This window comes from Electrophorus electricus, chromosome 14 (assembly GCF_041902795.1).
Source record: "Electrophorus electricus isolate QZ-2024a chromosome 14, ASM4190279v1, whole genome shotgun sequence".
In the NCBI taxonomy this organism is placed as follows: domain Eukaryota; kingdom Metazoa; phylum Chordata; class Actinopteri; order Gymnotiformes; family Gymnotidae; genus Electrophorus; species Electrophorus electricus.
In genome coordinates this window covers 2395079-2409317 of record NC_137510.1, presented here as the reverse complement: position 1 = coordinate 2409317, position 14239 = coordinate 2395079, and the positions used below count along the sequence as shown (strand labels likewise).

The window sequence follows — 14239 nt, the reverse complement described above, 5'->3', positions numbered from 1 at the left end:
GTTGATTTCCATGAATACTGACATTTATACTTTGTTGTTTAGAGTAACATAAAGTATAAAACTACTCCAGTACTCTACTTACTTATTTCTGCTTATTTTGTGGTTATTTATCCTTTCAGACACCTAGAATTCTTTAGAAGTTATTTCTGACTTCAGTACATTTGTCTAGTTACTTTATAAGTTCAAAAGTTGCATGCCTGAATAATTTGAGAGAGACAGAAACTGCCCATTTATTATTTTGCAATTATGTCAACTCAAATAGTCGGTTGGACTCACAAATTGCAACGTCAAGCACATTCCCCCAAACTGGATGAAACACAACTTTTACAAACATGATGAATCATTATGGAGTTTACGCTTTAGTTTACACTTCTGTAAATTTTTACATTGAAAAGCATGTTTAATACATGACATTCATGTGCAACAGAACGACACTGACATTTTTACGCTCATCCACACACATCTGCCTATGCAAACCTGCTCACGCCCACGCAGGTGCAACACAACTCAAACAATACAGCACTTCCTCCTCAGTTAGACATGGAAAACAATCCCCCTCCAAATGCATCAGCCTGAGTATGCACACAAACCTGAGCCCCTGCTGGCAGTACTCGCTCCTGCCTGAAGGAGGGAGTAGGACCCACCAGCCCAAAGACCGCTGACGACTGGCATTTCTACAGCAGGGAGTTTGGCACTTAGAGACTCGTTAGTGAAGGCGAGAGGATGTGTGTGTGTGTGTGTGTTGTGTGTTGTATTCGTGTGTGTTTGTGTGCATGCCTGTGTGTGTGTGTGTGTGTGAGAGAGAGGGTGTATGTGTAGAGAGCTCCTATACATAAACGTCTGGCAGTGAGGTAGCTGAGTGACTATGAGAACCATGAAATGGTCCAGGACAACTGTAAATGGCTGAAATGTCTCGATAATGTCCTCTCATGCCTGTACCTGCAGTGAGACAGAATGAGACATACACAATCAAAATATCTATCTAACAGCAATATTTTCTGATGCATAACAACACTTTATAGTACCCAGCAGAAGTCATAAATCAAAGATAAACAGTTTCAGTTCTTTTTCCAGAAAGAGTCTCACACAAGGACCATCAGATAATACCACCTGTAATTGAGGAAAATATCACCATAAATGAATGTGCAAGTGCCTGTATAACCTTTTACACAGTGGGAGCAGCTGGATTTCTGAGACAGGAGGGGCAGGGTGGACTCAAAATAAGTTTTAAAAAGTTGACTTAAAATAAGTAAGATTTAATAAAAGATATAAAGTGCATAAAATTCAAACTGGAAAACAGCAGTGCAAAACTGTCCCTTAGAGCTAGCAACAGCATCTAGGGCCTAGCTGACAGCTACATCGACTATGTAGGTCTTTAGTCTCGGGTCGAAGTCAGATTTATTTATATTGTCCTTTTTACTTTAGCCATCGTCACAAAACAGCTTTAGAGATGTCGGAGTCCAAGCCCCCAGTGAGCAAGACAAAGGTGACAGTGGCATGAAAACACTCCCAAAGACCACAAGGAAGAAACCTGGAGAGGAACCAAGACTCATACGGCCAACCAAGACTCTGGCCAACACCAGACACCACAACACGAACAAAACAAGCAATGAAGAACTAAATAAATAATAAGATAAAGTAAAGAATGGAAGTCTATATCATGTTCTGAGAATTCCTAGTCCTGGGTTAGATGAGTGTAAATGTGTCCGAGTAATCTAAGAGGCCTGCTAGGATTGTATTGCTTGACCATGTCAGATAGAAACATTGACCCTGAACCATTTAGTGATTTATAAACTCTGTAAATTACCAGGAGGCAGTTTGAGGACTTAAGAATCGAACTGTTTTATTCCGTTCCACTCTGACGAGAACTGGCAGCTGCAGAGTTTTGAATCAACTTTTTGGGAGGATCTGTAAGGAGTCCATTACAGTAATCAAACCTGCAGAAACTGAAAGGATTGGATGAGTCTCTCCAGGTTTTGTTTGAACATGACAGCTCTAATTCTGTTAGTACTTTTGAGATGATAAGAAGCTGATTTGGCAATTGCTTTGATGCGGCAGCTAAAAACCTTCCATTAGAAAGCCAAGGTCATGAACCAGTCCCTTTGATTTACAGGCTCTAAAGGCCAGAAAGACAACAAGTCCACATGTCTCATCTTTATTTCCAAATGAAATCACTTCAGTTTTATCTTTATCCAGCTGCAGGAAGTTTTAGCACTGTCATCGTGAGTCGGTGGGACCATAATTATTTGTGAGAGAGCCAGATAAACCTGTGTATCATCTGTATAGCTGTGGTACAATGGTCCTTGGTCAAGGAAAATTTGGCTAAGGGGGAGTTTATATAAATCGAATAAAAGAGGGCAGATCAAAGTACTTATTTGCCTATTTCAGTACACTGGTTCCTGCCATACAGATATGACCCAAACCAGTTTAGGACTGCTACTGAAAATTCAACCTCACTTCTTTCTCAGGTCTGTTCAATTCCTTCTCAGGTCTGTCTAAGAGTATTGTCTACACAAGCGCAACATGTCCAGATGAAGAAGAGAAGAATATCAAGCAGGGCTAGCTGACCCAGCTACTGTCTGCATCACTTTGTGGATTTTTTTTGTTATTTTGTTTTTCTGCAGGAAAGCGTTTCGCTTCTATTTGTGCTCGATGGCTTGGCCAGCTATACCTGCCTCGCACATGCTGCTGATGGATATAAATGAAGGCATTTCAGGGTCATGTTCATCCTTATCTTGTTCAACACCAGCACAGGGCCCAGTAGCTGCAGGCTAACAAATGTGCTAACAATAGCACTATAGCCTGGAGTTCACATACTCTACAGCATTCCAACTGTTAACTGTTGTGGGAGAGAGCTTTATTCTCAGAACAATGAGATAGATTAATCATTTTAACACTTGTGTTAAAATGTTTCACTTGTCTCCATAGTAGCCTGATTACACTGCGTTGTGCATAATATCCAGTTTAGGTTTTGCGGACTATTTTAATTTTCCTGTTTGTGACGAGGGGGTGGTGTACCAATAATTCCATCATGGTGGAGTTGGAGAACACTCTTTTAAAATAACTCCCCAGGGCACCAGGCAGAATCTACAGCACGTCCTGTTTACTGTCTTCTCCAGAGGCACTCAGACATCTATTGGAATCCAATCCTGCATTGAAATTGAAAAATAGGTTGTTTCTACTCCTTTATGGAGTGAGTTTCCAGAATTAAGTTAGGGTGGTTTCTATAAGCCTGCTGAAGGTGATACAAGCACCGTATCTTCACAGAAACATCTGAAGAGATGTCAGCTTATGTGTTTGGTGAGTTTGAGTTTGGTGGTAACACTGCATAGTCTTGGGTGATAACTGCAGAGTTTTGAGTGATAACCTCAGAGTGTCCAGTGACAACCTCAGAGTGTCCAGGGATAACGTCACTGCGCATTGTACAGTTATAACTGCAGTGTACAGTGTACAGTGAAAACTACAGAGTCTCCAGAGTGTCTAGTGAAAACTACAGTGTCCAGTGATAACCTCAGAGTTTCCAGTGATAACTACAGTCTCCAGTGATAACATAAGTTAGCAGGGCTAACTGACCTCCACTAGCATCCATCACCAGTGATAACTGCCCACTGTCCAGTGGTAACTACAGTGTCCAGTGTTAACTGCAGAGTCTCCAGTGGTAGCCACTCACTATTTTACAACAGTTAATGTTCTATTTGCCACTGGTGGTTTTCAGGTTGCTATAGAAAAACCTAGTGCTGTCATCAGTCAGGAGGAAGAATTCCATTATAAATCCTAGGACATGCAGAGAATTTTATCAGACAGGCAAATATGTCTCTTTATTGAATTAATATGAGTTTAATTCTGCTCTCAGGTGACGTTTGTTCATTGCGTTAGATCAACAGAACGTTTTCTCAGGGAATGTTCAACTTCCTTCCTGGTTGTCTGACAAGTTACACTTTCATGCACACACATACACAATGCACACTCACACATACACGCAAATGCCCACATATACACACAGGTGCACATGCACACGCACACACAAATGCACTTACACATACACATGCACATAGTCTTGTTAATACTATCTTTGTGGGGTATTTCTACTGATTTATGTAATGGTTGAATAGATTTGTACCTACACCCAACCCACACCATAACCATAACCTCCAAAACCGAGAAGCGTTTTTCCCGTCTGGCGTCCCCACACCGTCAGAGTCTCCTCAGTTTCCCCTGTTAGTTTGTTTCACTCTGCCCTTGTGCCCAGTGAGTCATTTGTAGTTGTTAGTTTTGTTCTAGGCTTCTTTGTTAGTCTTTCCCCTCTGTGGTATCGACCCTGATCTAGTTTTTCTCCCTAGCCATGTGCCGCTTGTTTTTGTTGTGTCCTGTGCTTTCACACGTGCTCCTGTTTCCATGTGTTTTAGGTCAGCTTTCATGGTCTGGTGCACATACTCAGGCACTCTTATGTATGTTACGTGCTTATGTGTCAGTTTTCTTGTGTGTTTAGTTTGTGTTCTCCTGCCCTTTTGCTAGGACTCTTTAGTTTTGCTGTGGTCTTCTTTTACCTTCTTGTGACACTCCTGTGCTCTACCATTCCCAACTGTGGATATGGAATAACGGAATCCCACACAGGTTCATCACTTCCTTGTTTGTGTTAAAGTGATTTCACACAGACATAAAATCAGTCAAACATCTCACCTTATGAACACACCTCTGTCTCATTAATTAAGGTTTGCAGGAATCCTGAAGAGGCCACTATGCATATTAAATTGCATTAACATAACATTAACATAACATTAATCTACTCAACCACTGGTGTTTACTCCCCGCAAAAAGCTACAAAAACTGTATACATGCTTTGGAGACAATAATGCAGAGATAAGCAGTCAGTGTCTGCAGTGCTTACTATGACCTGTAGCATCTTTCAGCCTCCGCTACAGACAGACGATTGGAGTATTTAGCATTACGAACCCTGAGTAGGACTTCGGCTTCACGCATTAATGCGCCGGCGACATAGACAGCACTGCTGTGATCCGTTATAGCGACTGTAGGTCCAAAAAAACAAACCTCCCCTACGCTGTGGAACGTGTCTATTTTTATATCTGTCATAGCACCAAAGTCCAGGAGTTTGGTTGAGTTCTTCTGTGGAGGAATTGTACATTTCTCAGTTTACAGTAGTGTAGTTAACAGTGTTATCCATGTTGTAAGAAGACATTATGTATGGACAAAATAAAGTATTCCGGTTGCCGTGGGAGCTCATTAAACCAAATTATATTTATTGCTACAATAGGAAGGCATTGTTTTTAAGCTTATAATGAGTTTTATGATTCTGCACTGTTAGTCATCAAGAGTTAGGGGGAAAGATTCCCTTTTGAATTTAGTCTTAAATGCCCATGGTCAGATTTTCCTGGGGTAGCACCGGCACTGTGTCTTTTCTTCTGTGTGTGCGTGCGTATGCGTGTGCTGTGCTCAGCACCTCCAATCTGACTGTCACCTGCCACACACTCAGCCTGGGGGGATTACAGGGAGCCAGTGGGGTCCTTCTCCACATGCCCAGAGGAGCTCACAGCACTGGATACAAAACCTGGGACCAAATCTGCCCTGAGCACCTGCATCCTAGCCCAACATGCTGTACGTTGTCTGTGTGTGTGTGTGTGTGTGTGTGTGTGTGTGTGTGTGTGTTTGAGACTGAAAAATAGAAAAGAAATTCAATAAAAAAGAGAAAGAGAGTGCACGAGAGATTTTGAGACACAGATAGAGAGAACAAAAGAGACAGACAGAGAGAGATAGACAGAGAGAGACAGACAGAGTCAGACAGAGAGAGACAGACAGAGCTATAAAAAGACAGACAGTGATAAAGACAGAAAGAAAGTCTTCCAGAGAGAGACAGAAAAAGAGTGACATAGATAGATAGATAGATAGATAGATAGATAGATAGATAGATAGATAGATAGATAGATAGATAGATAGATAGATAGATAGATAGATAGATAGAGTGTAGGGGAGTGTACTGTGGAATCGCTGCACTATTAGCTAGAGTGACATAGATAGATAGATAGATAGATAGATAGATAGATAGATAGATAGATAGATAGATAGATAGATAGATAGATAGATAGATAGATAGATAGATAGATAGATAGATAGATATAGATAGATAGAGTGTAGGGGAGTGTATTGTGGAATCGCTGCACTATTAGCTAGAGTGACATAGACAGATAGATAGATAGATAGATAGATAGATAGATAGATAGATAGATAGATAGATAGATAGATAGATAGATAGATAGATAGATAGATAGATAGAGTGTAGGGGAGTGTACTGTGGAATCGCTGCACTATTAGCTAGAGTGACATAGATAGATAGATAGATAGATAGATAGATAGAGTGTAGGGGAGTGTATTGTGGAATCGCTGCACTATTAGCTAGAGTGACATAGACAGATAGATAGATAGATAGATAGATAGATAGATAGATAGATAGATAGATAGATAGATAGATAGATAGATAGATAGATAGATAGATAGATAGATAGATAGATAGATAGAGTGTAGGGGAGTGTACTGTGGAATCGCTGCACTATTAGCTAGAGTGACATAGATAGATAGATAGATAGATAGATAGATAGAGTGTAGGGGAGTGTACTGTGGAATCGCTGCACTGTTAGCTAGTTCTGCTCAGGGCCTGGGTTCGGTATGATAGCTCCCTGTAGATTCTCTTTCTGCGCCCCACTATAATTTTGTAGTAATTATTCACTCTTGCTGTCTCTCCCTGGGTGTCTCATCTGTGACGTTATCGAGGCGGCTGCCTCCGCCATTCACAGGCACGGCACACTCTGTGTTCACCCCCAAACAGGAAGGAGGTGCTAAGAACAGCGTCACCCCGGCCGTGGCCACGTCGCTACAGGCGCTCCCTGCTCACGGATTCTCGGAATGCCCGTTGGTGGCTATTGATGCGCCATCGTCCACCTGGCTTCATTTTGCACCCTGTCGGTTTAGCAGGGTGCCAGCTCCATGCTGGGAGAGACAGCTGGGATAGGGATTTGGCAGGCTAAGGACAGATCCCCATCTCTGTGATGGACCACATCACTGTGCTCCGGAGGTTCTGCAGTCAGCCGTGTATGTAGTAGAGAGGGGTTAGATGAGATTGTGAGATGAGATTGTGTGCATGTGTGGGTGTGTGTGAGGTTGATGCGGGGAGGGGGTTGGGGTTTTCTCAGTTTGGCACCTGCAGTGAAAAAGCCGAGCATCGCTGCTACTGGTGACAGCCTGGGAGAAGAGCACAGCGTAGTGCTGTAATTTCAGACACCACCCAGTGTTAGGAGTTCTGTGAATAAGCGACTGGAGCACACCAGTCTGAAAGGACTGCACACTGTGATGGGTGTGTGTGTGTGTGTGTGTGTGTGTGTGTGTGTGTGTGTGTGTTAGCATGTGTTATTACTGCTGAAATTTACATATGGCTGTGCATTTTCAAATCCTCACTTCCAGGAAGACAAAGTGTGAGTCAATTCGGCAATAAGCATAAGCCTCTCCTAAGCTTTCTCCTAAGACCACAACGTGTGTGTGTGTGTGTGTGTGTTGACCATCTTAAAAGCATGCCCCCCACTCCCACCTCTTGTAGAGCTCAGGACATGAGATTTGGTGCTTCTGGAAGGTTCTGGACACGCGTGCTGCAGGGAGAGGGGATGAGGTGTGTTTCTGAGACAGAGGCATTGTGGGTTTACTGCACAGCACACACAGAAGGGCGGCTTTTTCCCTGCTCACCTGCCGCCCTTGGTGCTCACAAAGCAGTTGCCCTGCATTTTGCAGAAGAGAGATAGAGTTGCTGTGATCCGCTCTGATTTTTCGTGTTCCTTTATGTTTCTCTGTGACGGGTTGGCACGATGCTTCTCTCTCTCTCTCTCTCTCTCTCTCTCTCTCTCTCTCTCTCTCTCTCTCTCTCTCTCTCTCTCTCTGTTACTGGCTTACAGAGCCACCGGCTGCAAACCGCAACAGGACTCGGAGAAGAAGCTGCCACGGTTTGACTCATGGACAGAAAGCCAGCAGTGAACATGAGCCACTGTCTGCCTGTGCTGCACTGCCCTGGAGGAGGTCGCCAGCTGGGTCAGGCGCGCGGAGGTTGATCACCCTCCATACAAACGAGCGAGCCCGTGACAGGCCTCACGGGAGAACATGTGTCTCCACTGGCACGTGGCTGGGAATAATTGAACATAACGAGACTGCGGTTTTCTCCCCACATGCTCAGCTGTGAGTCGCTTCGTGCTCACGCTCAGAGCAGATTGGAGATGATCTATACCGGAGGTTTCCATCCACCCTCCACGCGCTGTGGGTCGTCTGGTAGCGGCCGCGTGGCTGGGGACGTGGCCGTATTTCCGAGTAGTGGTGCAACACAGCAATAGTATCATTATTAGCTTTTATGGAGCGGTTTTCATTTAAGACATAATTATTGCAGTTAAAACACTCCGAACACAAATTTACATTATGACACAAAATAACGCAATTATTATTGCATCACATTTCTGCATGATATCGTGTGCGTACATTTGGTTTATTTGTTGATAAGAGTGTCGATGTGTAGCTCACATGAACAGGAAGTAGAAATGAAGAAATGCATTAACAGATTCTGCAACTGTGGCAGCAGGAAAAAAATGCAAAAATGAAGGCAAAATAAAAAATGATAGAAAGAGGACAAAAGGCAGCATTCTGTGGAAAGCACGAGAGCTTTAAAATGCTGGAGATGTTACTGTGATGCCCAAATTCGTTATGTGCAATACGCAGAAAGAAGCCAAGCAAAGAGGCCATTTACTTCTCTTTGTTAGCAGGAATAATGTGACGCTTACCGTTGGGTCTTGTGTCTCGATTTAATCCAAGGATGCTGGATAGCAGGAATCCACCCGGCAGTCATTCAGGGGCCGTCTGCCGTCAAAGATAAGATCAGACACGTCTCTCCTTCCTTTAAACGCAGGGAGGAAGCTGGTGGCATCTGCTCCAAGACAGCTGCTGAAGACCTCAGGAACATGTAACCGGAGGCAGGGAGGACGAAGGGAGAGGACTTGAATTCTGCATCTGCCTCTTTAAAACTGCGTCAGGCGTTTTTTTCAGCACTCGCTGTGTTTGGTTTGGTGTGTTTGTGTAAACAAGCAGTTTGGTTACAGTAATACAACACAGAGCCCATAACCTTGGTTGTCATCTTGAGGTAAAGCTGGAAATGTGGCCTTTCAGTGTCTTCAACTAGCCCTTTAACGGTTGCCATAGAAATCTTTCGCCATAGTAATCTTTTTATAATCTGCCATGAAAATGGCTAGTTTCCAGTCCTTTCAACAGTTTAATAAGGGTTCTCTTTGTGAAGGCTTATAGGAGTAGGACTCTAGGCCGCGCACTGAACACCGTGTTTAGTTAACCCACGCCACTTTTCATTAGCATGTGAATAGTGTGCATGTGCATGATGTGAGTGTATGTGTGTTGTGTAAGTGTGTGTGTGCATTTTTGTGTATATGTGTTCATGCAAGTGAGTGAGTGTGTGTGTGTTGTGCATATGTTCATGGCAGGGTAGAAGCCTGTGGGTGAGGCTCTCCGGGTGACAGATCTCAGGCAGGGCCTCCACCTCCTGCATCCGCCATACCACCGGTGAGTGTGAGGCTGTGATCTCACATTCAGGCCTGGTGGGTGGGAGGGGGACAGGATTGCTCTGCTGCCTGCCTCACAGACACCCTACTCCCCAGACGCCCTTCAGAAAGGGCCTGCCTTCTACAGCTGTCGATTCTCCACACATTTCTGCAGCTAGGCTCTGGGACTGCAGCTCTCCTTTCTCTGAACGCATAATTACCCGAAGGACGTTCTTGGGGTACTTCTGCAGGGCCTCTGACATTTTATGTCATCGGATTTTTAATGGCCCCAGGGCAAATCCCACAATCCCTTCCCTCGGCAGGAAGCCAAACACTCTGTGCATCCATCTGCTCCTGCAGATTGTTCCATATTACAGCTGAGTGTGATTGGCACTCACCAAATGCCAATCAATGGTCAGTAGCCAATCAGTAATAGGCTTAATGACCTAGCCCAGCATACGCTGAGATTTGACTTTGATTTGTTGCAATGATGTCGGAAAGCTTGTGAAGAATAGTTCTTAAGGTAATTGGAGAGGTTAAAAGTTCCCTCGCTTTGAGTCATGAAAATGGGGCTGTGGTGAGCAACTCCAGTAAAACCGGGCACTGTTCTGTGGGTTGTGCCACAAAATAAGTCTCCTTCAGGCTGACTGGCCTAGGCGCCCACTGCCAGAAACAAGGGAGACAAGACAGTCTTCTCCTCTGTTTTCTATTAAAATGTGCTGGCACTGTGAGAACTTTCTTTAAAGGTTTATATAATGCATGTGCTTCCAAATCAGTGGGATACCCAACCCATCTTCCTCATTCACCCGGTGCAGTTACCTATTGTTTCACACACGTGCACGTCCATCTCCCTCAGCCAACCACACATACACGCGTCTTTTATATCCTGCTTTGCTTTTTATCTTCAGTCTACAAAGAGAAACTAAGAAAATTGGGGAAATGTTCTTTCTTGTGAGTGCAGAGATAATAACATCGCCCATGGAATCGGAGGCTCCCTAGGAGTTGTGCCATACTGAATGCGCGGCGGGGAAAATTGGACAGCATGGGAGTATAAAGCTGTCAGCTGTGCAGTGGAAGGCCATTATTAAAGCGCTTCCTGTTCATGTGTGCCTAGATATAGACCTGGATAAAGACCTGGATAGAGACCTGGATATAGACCTGGATAAAGACATGGATAAAGACCTGGATACAGACCCAGCTACAGACCCTGATACAAACCTGGATATAGACCCGGATACAGACCCGGATACAGACTCGGATACAGACCTGGATATAGACCTGGATACAGACCTGGATACAGACCTGGATACAGACCTGCTCATAGCCTCTTCCTCCTGCTCCGTGTCAGTCTGCAGAGATGCAGGAGGGAGAAATACTCTCACCATTCTCAGAATCACCCGCTCCTTCCAGACACAGGTGATGTTTACCGATAAATGGAATGAGGTGAGTCAGCCCTGGTGATCAGTTGTGCTGGGGCCCACCACGCACTCTCCAATAAATCCACTGTCATTATGGCACACGGGGACACTCAGTGTCCAACCTCCAGTCTCAGTGCAGGCGGCTACGGTGTATATGAGCAGGTGGAATCGAAAACACAATGAAGCTGTTGGTCAGAGTCTGTGACGTCCCAGCGGGGAGTGAACAAATAGGTCGATATATAAACCAGCTAGAAACCACCGTCGTATTCTGGAGGAGAGTTCCACACACACTCTGTTCAGCTCGGCGCAAGACAACAGAAGGCTTTGTTCCTGTCTGCAGAACTGTCAGTAGGAGTGATAACAGCACAAAGATCAGTGTTTGCCTGTAACTTATATCCTTTCCAATATTCTTATCAATCCTGATCAATATAACTATGCTCTCATTTTCTTTTTATTTGGACATTGGATCACAGCTGAGTCTCACTGGTCTGTGAGGATGTCGGTCCACGGCTGTGTCTCACCAGGCCACGAGGATGTCAGATCAACCGGACCACAGCTAGGTCTCACCATGCCGTGAGGACGTTGGTTCTCATCGTTTCTCCCACTCATCGCATTGTGCCGCTTCTATTTGCATCAAAACAAACTGCTCTGCACATGATGATGGATTTCTCCTCAAACAGTGACTTTCCTCATCTGATCTTTCGGGCTGACTGATGTCTGTCATTGTGGTTTAAATCAACCAGCTGTCACACACTTGGTCTGGGTGAGATGCCTGTAAGAATGACAGCATGTATCATCATAGCTTAGCATTGGGAGACTCTGAATAAAGGCTGGTTCATACACAGATGCCTCATATTGGCTAGATTAAGAAGATTAATTAAGCCTGGAGTAATGAATAAATCCTATAATTAATCAAATCCTGTAGACGGTTTCGGTACACAGCATCGCAGTTTGTTTTCACATCAGTATTAGAATCCAGGTTTGAATCCCAGCTTTGCCACATGCTGTGAATGGCAGAAGTGCCCTGAAGTAGCAGCCGCCAGCATGCATGCAAATTCAGCATTAGAGAATAACACATGACCTGTAAAATAGACGGCAGATCCTGAAAGCCGAGCTGCCAGGTCACAAGGTGCACCTGCTCTACAGCTGTACTTACAGGTACAGATCTATACTGGTCAGGTCTATGTTCTCAGAAGTGAGTTGACTGATAGTGGGTTGTCTTTCTTCTGCACAGTGGCCTTTTTTTTATTACCAACCTGTTTAAAAACGCACAAACAATAACAAAAAACAAAATAAACAAAACCATACACACACATAAAAACATGCAATGTGTGGATATTTTGTGTATGTATATATATAAATGCATGCATTGGGTTTTGCTGTACTCATAAGTGTCTGCATGAAGAGTATTTACAAGTGCATTTACTATATAAATTAATATTACACCTACTCATGAAAGGAGCCAATCAGTGTGGTCAGAACTCCATCTCTTACACCTACTCATGAAAGCAGCCAATCAGTGTGGTCAGAACTCCATCTCTTACACCTACTCATGAAAACAGCCAATCAGTGTGGTCAGAACTCCATCTCTTACACCTACTCATGAAAACAGCCAATCAGTGTGGTCAGAACTCCATCTCTTACAGCTACTCATGAAAACAGCCAATCAGTGTGGTCAGAACTCCATCTCTTACACCTACTCATGAAAACAGCCAATCAGTGTGGTCAGAACTCCATCTCTTACACCTACTCATGAAAACAGCCAATCAGTGTGGTCAAAACTCCAGCCCTTACACCTACTCATGAAAACAGCCAATCAGTGTGGTCAGAACTCCATCTCTTACACCTACTCATGAAAACAGCCAATCAGTGTGGTCAAAACTCCAGCCCTTACACCTACTCATGAAAACAGCCAATCAGTGTGGTCAGAACTCCATCTCTTACACTTACTCATGAAAACAGCCAATCAGTGTGGTCAGAACTCCATCTCTTACACCTACTCATGAAAACAGCCAATCAGTGTGGTCAGAACTCCATCTCTTACACCTACTCATGAAAACAGCCAATCAGTGTGGTCAGAACTCCAGCCCTTACTCCACTACTCTACACTGACTTCAGGATACAACATTAACTGCAGAAGTTTATAATTATAATTATAATTGTATTATTCAGTGTGTGCTGTAGATTAAAGAAGAGTTAGGCTGCACTGGGAATTGGCTGCTAAACTGTGAAAACAGTAGTGGGATTGTGCTGCTATTTGTACAAAGGTTTGCCATGTCGTGAATGTTTGTTAGCGCTTTTTTTGTGCAGGTTAACAGGTTTAATAAGAGCAACAATAAAAGGTCATAATGGCAGCCACATTCTCCCACGTTCCACACGAATGCTGCCAAAGTCTCTGGAATTAAACAGGCTTTGGCTGGACACCTACATTAGCCACAGACTTCCAGAGAACCAATGGACTCGCAAAATAGTGCGGCCCAGTGAGAGAGCGCCATCTTCTCCCCAGTTTAATATATGTATATATCTATTGGCATCTCCCTCTCTCTCTGCCTCTCTGTTTCTCTTTCACGCCTTGTCTCTCATTTTTTCTCACTCTCTCAGTCCCAGTTTAACAGCTCTCTATTTCTCCCCTCTGTCATGCTCTCTGTCTCAATTCTCTCTCTCTCTCTCTCAGTCTCAGTTTAACAGCTCTCTATCTCTCCCCTCTGTCATGCTCTCTGTCTCATTTTCTCTCACTCTCTCTCTCAGTCTGTTTAACAGCTCTCTATCTCTCCCCTCTGTCATGCTCTCTGTCTCATTTTCGCTCACTCTCTCTCCCAGTCTCCACCTTTGCTTCTTTCCTTCCCTCGCTCCCTCCCTCCGTCAACCCCGCGCACACACGCACGCGCGCACACACACCTCCGTCACGCAGCCATCTGTTCGTCTCTGCGGGGCCGTGGCCGACCGCACGGATCCCATTATGACCCTGAGCAAATAAACATCCCGTCACGTTCCATTCGGAACCGCACACACTCACCCTATTGCCGGCCGTGAATATCATCTCTGCTAAAGTCCCGCTCGGGAGATTTCAAAACCACTTCACAGCTGCACGTCTGAGTTTACAAAGAGAGACGAAGATGAGCACGCATGCTAATCGCTCCCATCTTGTAGCTGCCTCTCCCAGTGCTCACTGCACCACCGGCTGGCATGCCATTACCTGCCTATACCTTTGACTGCGCTGCAGCTCGTCAGGAG

At 44.4% G+C, this 14239-nt stretch overlaps 1 long non-coding RNA gene across 1 annotated transcript; it reads right to left on the bottom strand.

Annotated features, from left to right (window-relative positions):
• Nucleotides 1–228: 228 nt before the first annotated feature.
• On the bottom strand, nucleotides 229–14159 carry LOC145651238 (uncharacterized). Its single transcript, XR_014117064.1, has 3 exons — nucleotides 14022–14159; nucleotides 8823–11777; nucleotides 229–939 (listed from the first exon to the last, which is right to left on the bottom strand). It is a non-coding gene; the product is annotated as an uncharacterized LOC145651238 (long non-coding RNA).
• Nucleotides 14160–14239: the final 80 nt, after the last annotated feature.